The sequence below is a fragment of the Vulpes vulpes genome, chromosome 2 (assembly GCF_048418805.1).
Source record: "Vulpes vulpes isolate BD-2025 chromosome 2, VulVul3, whole genome shotgun sequence".
Taxonomy (NCBI): Eukaryota; Metazoa; Chordata; class Mammalia; order Carnivora; family Canidae; genus Vulpes; species Vulpes vulpes.
In genome coordinates this window covers 125,572,584-125,580,835 of record NC_132781.1, presented here as the reverse complement: position 1 = coordinate 125,580,835, position 8,252 = coordinate 125,572,584, and the positions used below count along the sequence as shown (strand labels likewise).

Genomic DNA, 8,252 nt, shown 5'->3' with positions numbered 1-8,252 from the left:
AGGAACTTTTTCCTCTTTGAAGTTAATAATTCTGTCAGGAATATATCTCGCTCAGTAAACACAGAACAAGCATTTGCTAAAATCTAACAATTTTTCATGATTAAAAAATAGTCTCAACAAATAAGAAATAAAATAGAACCTCCTCACTCTGATAAAAAAATCTCTACCAAAAAATCCATATCTATAAAAGACTTAATTCTTTCCCCTTAAGATCAGGAATAAGAAAAAAATGACTATTCTTATAATTTCTATTCAATATTGTATTGGAGATTCTTGCCAGAACAATTAGGCAAGAAAAAGAAATAAAGACTTCTAGGTCAGAAAGGAAGAAGTAAAACTATCTCTATTGCAGATGACATGATCCTCATATATTGAAAATTCTAAGGGATCTACTAAAAAGTTATTATAAGTAATAAAGAAGCTCAGCAAGGTGGCAGGTTGCAAAATGAATATATAAAGATTGATTGTGGGGGCACCTGGATTGCTCAGTAAGTAGAGCATGTGATTGTTGATCTCAGAGTTGTAAGTTCAAGTCCCATGTTGGGTGGAGAGATTAATTAAAAATAAAATTTTTAAGAAAATGATTGATTGTGTTTCTATATACTAATGAATATTCCAGATGAATTCCAATGGATATTCCAAATTAATTTTTTACTTTTACAGTACATTTACAAATGCATCAAAAAATACTAGACTATAAATTCAGTCAAAGGAATTCAAGAGTTGTACACTGAAAGCTAGAAATTATTGTTGAAAAAAGTTAAAGATGTAAATAAATGAAAGACATCCTATGTTCATGGTCAGGAGATATAATATTGTTAGACATTAGTACTTGCCAAATTGATCTATAGATTCAATGTAATCTTGGTCAGGAAACAGCTTTATTTTTTGCAAAAATTGTAAGTCATTCTTGGAAATATAGAAATCCAGAATAGCTAGCTAAAATTATCTTGAATAAGTAGAACATAATTGTAGGACTTTGATTTTCCAATTTCAAAACTTGCTACAAAACTATAATAATCAAAACTATACAGTTCTGGACTAAGAATAGATAGAGAACAATGGAATTGAATTGGGAGTCCAGAAATAAACTCTTACATCTATAATCAACCAGTTTTCAGTAAAGGTGCCAAGCCAATTCAATGGGGAAAGATTAGTCTTTTCAACAAATGATGCTACAAATGGATATATCCACATGTTAAAAAAATGAAATTGGACCCCTACCACATGCCATACACAAAACTGAACTGTAAGTGAATCAGGAAAACAAGTGTAAGTACTAAAAATATAAAACTCTTAGAAGAAAACGCAGGGGAAAGTCTTCATGACAGTGGATCTGGTAATGATTTCTTGGCTATGACATCCAAAGCACATTGAATTGTACACTTTAAGCAGATGAATTGATGATATGCAAATTATAGCTCAATAAAGCTGTTAAGACATAAATTACATATCTTGGTGATAATTATTATCAGTCAATTTTCTCCATTATATAGTATGTCTAATTAATTTGTTTCCCGGAAAGTTTCCTTGAATTATAGCTTTTGGATATTGTTTTGAAAATGAAAGTCAGAATGTAATATTAAAAGTAAAGGATATATTCAGATATACGAGGGGGATCTATAGATATTATATTACCATAAATCACATGCAGAACTTCATAAATTTGTACTCCTTATGTTTTAAGATGCAGAAACAAAAGTAAAAGTCACTTACAAATGGAAATTAATTAATAGCTGCAGTGTATTTTAAGGATAGCTGTAGCCAGACATTCACATGATAGTTATCCATCTCTTTGCTCTGCTCTATTTTCCTCTGTGGTCTTCTTTGTTGGGCATTTCCTTACTAGTTATGGCCCTTTAGTGGTTTTTGGTTTGAACTAAAATGACTCAGTAGCTCCATTGGAAATAAAACTTCTTACTAAATTATTTCTGAATTATAAGATTTATCCTGATTGAACAAGGTGAAGCTACTTGGTTTTTGTGGACCAAATTGGGATGTGTGCTTAGTCCTGCATGGTTCAATATGGACACAGGTAAATAGTTCTGACTGGCTTGACAGGGGTCACATGCTCACACATGGAGTGAGGTAAAGGAAGTTGGTCCCCAAAAGAGAATGAAAGGTTAAGTATTCTCTCACCACTAGAAATGGCAGAGAAGCAGGCTGGGAAAAAGTAACCCTCTTCCACAAAAGGAACTTCTCCTTACACCATTTGTGGTCTTGCCACAAATGGTGAGATAGGCAGAAATATCATGTATTCTTGTTTGATAAAAGGAGGATCTATAAATAAATTGTTCCCCAAGTCTCCCAAGGTGGTAAAAGGTAGAATTGGAATGGAATATATATATCCCATGTTTTGAGTTGCCAATAGCACTTTATTTTTTCTTTTCAACATCCTGTTCTGCAGCTTCCTTGGCCCTTTTTGCCTGGATGCCAAGGAGCCGGGCATTGGCACAGGCCATGTGGAGGCTGGCAAATGCCTTGAAGTTCTTCTCCTCCTCTGTGATGACTCTGGCTTTCTCCTTGTAGACATTCCGTATGGGCATGACCAGTCTTGTCAGCTGTGTCGCCAGTTTGAGTTCTTCAGCAGAGCTGTCGCCCTTCTTGGAGGCCAAAGACTTCCTGGGGCAGAGGATGAGATTGGAGCGGTAGTCCTTGAGCCGCTGCATGTGGGCCTGAAGGGACTCCGTGGTCTTGTTACGCCGCCATGGGTCCACCGAGATGCCAGTGGTCCACGCCACCTTCTTGTGGATGCCGGCCACCCAGAGCTCCTCCAGGCTGAAGCCCCTGTCAGCCAGCACCTTCACATGGTACCTCACCGTGGGGCAGAGGACGATTGGCTGGATGGGCCCTGACGCAGCCAATTCCACTTGGCTTGGATACATGGCAGCATTACAATTCTTTAAATTCCCTTGAGTCCAAATGCCCATAATTGTTTCTTGAATTCTTTTGGTAAATAACCAGCTTCCCAGCTAGTCAGAGATTTCCAGAAACTATACTACTTGAACACCAAGATAGTCTACAATTTTGCTAGCTCGAGGTTCCAGAAACTTGCCATTTTCTGTGTTAGACTTTACACACCAAGAACATGACCTGCTTGCTGTTCTTCCCACTTCTGTTCTTTCCTATCTCCATACCTGTGGCCAGGAGGTTCTCTCTTGTTTGAAGTTTCCCCTTCTTTATTAGTCTGATTTCTTTTCGTTTTTATAGGTGGGTTGCTGTTTCCTTCTGCAGAGTTTTTCCTCCTCACTGCAGACAGGACAGGTACCCAACCCCATACTCTTCTCTGCAGTTCTCTGACTTAACATCTCCCACATCTTCTTTTTCCACTGAGCACTGAATTTCTTGTGAAGATGGATTGCAACTTGATTCTCACTGATTCTTCAGGGCTCATTATAATGCCTGGCACATAGTGGGCCCTCAAATCCCCCCAAAATTTATACTGAATAAATAAAAGACTAATCAAAGATAAGAAATAATGGTGCAGGAAAATTAGATGATAAAAAAATTAGGTCCAAAACTATGAAAAATGTAAAGGATTGGCCTTATAAAACAGGTTAATGGAAAGGTGACTTACTGATAAAAACTGGGAACAGTGATCCAAATAACAGATAAAGTATAAAGGACAAACAACTAGGTATTGTTAGAACTTAATCAAGAGAAGGAAACAAAAAAAAACACTTAAATAACTTTTTTGACAGTAAAATAGATTATCCATTTAGCATTTGTCAGGCAGAAAGCTACCATGAGATGTTATTCATTTTCCTCAATAAAAGGCTCACTCTTGTTTTGTAAATAATAACAGATTTTCTTAGAATAGCACTGAAACATTTGAAAAGCTCTTTAGCCATGTAATGTGATCGTGTCATCCAGTGAGCAGGTACTGAGGGCCCTGAGTGACAATTACAATGTGAAGCACAGAGGGAAATCAGGCTGTTCCTGCCTTCGAGGAGCTTACAGCAGCCATAGAAATGAAGTCAACAGTCAGATCAGGAAAAGGCATTATAAAAGAAGTTATGTGGTAGGCCCAAAGGAGGCGATGAACATGACTGGTAGGGAGGAGAATGAAAGCTTTGTGGTAGGAATGGGTTGGTCATGCAGGGTCTGTAGAGTGTGGCACACAAAGAAGAGAAAAAGGACCCTCGACACAGAGAGAAATGCATTGACAAAGGCAAAAGTTGTATAAATGGTGGCAATGTGTTCATGGAACAAAGGAAATGATTAGTAGGTGACAAATCATTTGATACCCCTCTTGTGCAAAGGTGCAACCTGGCAAGCCTTGTAATGATGAAAATGCAGAAAAGTGACACCAGATGACTTCTCAGGTTGGGTCCAAAAAGGTGAGGTGGCTTCCCCCTTTTTGCTGGAATGCCAGTCCATGTAGTCGTGCACTGCCATGTAAGAAGCCCATCTGTTTTGAGATGGTCATGCTGAGGAAGCCACGTGTAGGCATTCGGTTGACAGCTCCGCTGAGCTCTCGTCAGACAGCATGAGTGGTCACCTTATGAGGGAGCCATCTGTGACACCTAGCCCACTTGGGTCCTGGTGACATCTCACTGCAACCACATGACAATCCAACCAAGAAATGCCTAGTTGGCCCCTTTCTGAATTCCTGACCTCTCAAAAACCAACAAAGTAAATAGAGGGAACAGAATAAAGTGGTATTTTTAAGTCACTAGATTTTGAAGCCTGGAATAGGAGAGAAATTCTTGTAGGTAAAAGTCATAAAATAGGAGTTGTTTTTGCCATTCTAGCATTCCTTTCTTCTTATTTTGATGGTAAGTCTGATTTTTGTAGGTGACCCTATTATTAAGCCATGTAGTTCAGGTGTGTCTGGCCCTGTCCATTTCTTCCTGAATGTGCCTGCTGCATAGCCATATTCCTGTTAGGAACAGTGTTCGGTAAAAGGATGGACCAGTGACCCAAGGCGTACCATTGTGATTTTGCCTTGTGTTGAAATTTGTGAGAAAGGCGCTCCCTTCCAAAGAGGTTGCAAAATAATTAGCAGGTAAGCCTAAAATGTTAAGGAGCAGGGTTTTTTTATTGACTAGGAAGAGTCTAATTGAGAATAAAGTCACTATGGACGAAAGCAAAGCAGAAGATGGAGAGAATTTGCTTCCCAATGAGATGTGAGCCTTCAGGTCTAGGTGTTTCTGGTTTGCCCAGGGTTTCACTGTTGTTTCAGAAGCAAAGTTCTGCCTTTTGAGTAAGACTATGGGAAGGGTGTTTCAATGAACTAGCATCTGAAAGATTCCTGCTGTTATAAGTAGGTAAGATCAAGGTCATGGAGGACTTTGTATCCTAGGCTGGTAATTTTGTACTTTATTCTGATGATGATGGAGAGTCATATAATGATTTTAATGAGGATCAACATGATTTAGATGTGCACCATCTTCAGTGAGAAGAAAGGATTGATGGTGGTGCTAGACTAGGAACAGGAAGATGGGCTAGGAGGACCTAGTGTGAGTCTAGTGAGGAACTCATGATGCCTGAACTAACCTAGCTGTTGAGGATGGAGACAAGGAGATCTGAAAGCTATTTAAGACATGGATCAACAGAATTCAGACAGATTGGGTGTGGGGATGGGGAAGAGGGAAGAAACAAGGATGGGTTTTAGGTTTCTGGCTCATCTGATGTAACATTAGGAAGAAGATGTTTCGGGCAGCCCCAGCGGCCCAGCGGTTTAGCGCCGCCTTCAGCCCAGGGCCTGATCCTGGAGACCCAGGATCGAGTCCCACGTTGGGCTCCCTGCGTGGAGCCTGCTTCTCCCTCTGCCTATGTCTCTGCCTCTCTCTCTCTCTCTCTCTCTCTCTCTCTCTCTCTCTCTCTGTCTCTCATGAATAAATAAATAAAGTCTTAAAAAAAAAAGGAAGAATATGTTTCATTATGTGTCTGAGGACACTGAGACTCAGAGAAGTTAAATGACCCGCCCAAGGTTGTGTACCCAGTAAGAGACATAGCCAGCCTGGTCTTCGGGCTTTAAGATTGCTGCCCTTTCAGTTATACCAGGCCACGCCCTGTGTTGAGAGTGCCATGGGCATTGTGGTCCTGGGAAATGAAGTGCCTGGGGCTACTTGTTGGTCAGCAACGTCAGGAAGAAGCTGATTTCACAAATGGTTTATTTTGGGGCCCCTTATACTATCTGTTTGGCTGCCAAACCAAATGTCTGCAGTAGGGCATTCGTAGCACTCATGCTGCTGTGGCTGACTTAGCAGTGTTTGTGAAAGGTACGGATGATTTGGTTTTGGCCTTTCTGCATTCCAGCTTCGGAGGCTGATTACAGGTGTAGAAGCATGAAGGGAGAGAAAATCTATTCCCTAAAATGGATTATTGATTGGTACTAAAGACCAAAGGATGTGAATTTTCTTTTTTTTTTTTCTTTTCTCCTCTTCCCTTTTTTCTTTCCCTGTTTTTCTTTCTTTCCCTTTTTTGAGTATAATGGACGTTCAATTTATATTAGTTTCAGGTGTACAACACAGTGATTTGATAAGTGCATACATTATGCTATGCTCACCACAAGTGTCGCTACCATCTGTCACCCTATGGCACTGGCACTGGCTATGTTCCAGCTGCTTGGGTGTGACTTTTCAACAGCTACAACACAGAAGAAAGGCAGGTAGTAAAGGGGTGCTTGAGTGGGAGTAAAGGCCTCATTAAAAAGAGAAAGAAGAAAGCAGGCCAATTTAGTTTAAAGGCAGTAGGAAGAGAATATTTTGAACTTGATGGAAAAGGCACCAGGGAAGGAGTGGCAGCAAGCTGAGTGGTGGATGCTGGTGTCCAGGTTTATCTTTGCTGCTAGGGGTGGAGCTCAGGCCCACCTGCCTTGAGTTGGGCTTCCCCCTCACAGGGAGGCTGAGTTCATGGTGGTCAAAGTTCAGACTCTAATCTCGAACTTGACATGAATTCTCATTCTAGGTTTCTAGGTCTGCAATTCGCTAGATGTATAAACTTTGGCTAATGGTTTCAAGTTTCTTAAGGCTCAGTTTTCTCAAGTATGATATGTAGAGAGCAATAACATAAGTCTCATATAATCTGCCCAGTAGTGATGACCAGAGCCGGATGTTATTATCCTCTTAGGACAAGAGTAGAGAGAAAATGAAAAAAAAAATACACACTAAAAAAATTCTTTGTATGATTCTTTGGCTAATAAATATTAGGTGTTAGTATTATATTCAGCATCTTTATCCTTATTAATTACCTTAACAAATGTCTCTTGCTTCCCAGATCATAATTTCATTTTTATTGCATCAATACTGATATTAATCATAACATCAGGAATGTTAATATCGTCCTCTTCAGAGATTAATCACATGGATTCTCTACTTTGGATATTTTCTCTTGTGTCTGTAGTATAGAATCGGTGAAATAGATTATAGTGATTATAATCTATTGTGTAGTATAGAATCAGGTGTAATATATAGTGATTCAACAATTCTATACATCACTTAATGCTCATCATGAGCATCCCCATCACCTATTAATCCCCATCACCTATTTCACTACACTGGAATTAAAATAAAAAACTTAAAAAGAATGAGTAAAATTTTAATGACTATATTGTCTTTATTGTTGCCCAACAAGATTCCAGTTAGGTACTATGTTAGGTGCTAAGGAGAGAACAGGAAACAAGCTATGCGTTTTATGCTGCAGAAACTCACAGTGGGGAGTAAACCAGGTAATAGAGAAGTGATCACATGTCATAATCCTAGGTTGAAAGCTATTTATGCAACCCAGAAGAATAATGAGCTATTTTTAGGCACACGCCTAGCATAATAGTTGGTTCTTACAGGAATTTATGAATCTGAAACCCACCTGTATATTCTACTTTAGATTTCTTGGTCTCATTCTTCACAATCTAAAAACCACCTGAGCATATTTTATATACAGATATATCTGCTCCTTCCTGGTTATATATTTTAAGTCTTTTGTCCTCTTTGAGCCACAGCGATCTCATCAGTAATACTTGGCATCCGAGGATTGCTATGAATGTTAAAATCATGACGTGATGCGCTCAGCCTAGTGCTTGTTACATGGAATCCGCACAGTTGATATTTGCTGGCCATAAAATTTATTATTTTTTAATAATAAATTTATTTTTTATTGGTGTTCAATTTGCCAACATACAGAATAACACCCAGTGCTCATCCTGTCAAGTGCCCCTCTCAGTGCCCGCCACCCAGTCACCCCCACCCCATAAAACTTATTTTAAAATGCAGTTACAGGGGCACGTGGCAGGGGGGGCTCAGAGGTTG

The 8,252-nt window shown here is 39.4% G+C and overlaps 1 pseudogene; it reads right to left on the bottom strand.

The window, feature by feature from the left end:
• Positions 1-2,354: 2,354 nt before the first annotated feature.
• On the bottom strand, positions 2,355-2,885 carry LOC112907634 (large ribosomal subunit protein eL13 pseudogene; annotated as a pseudogene).
• Positions 2,886-8,252: the final 5,367 nt, after the last annotated feature.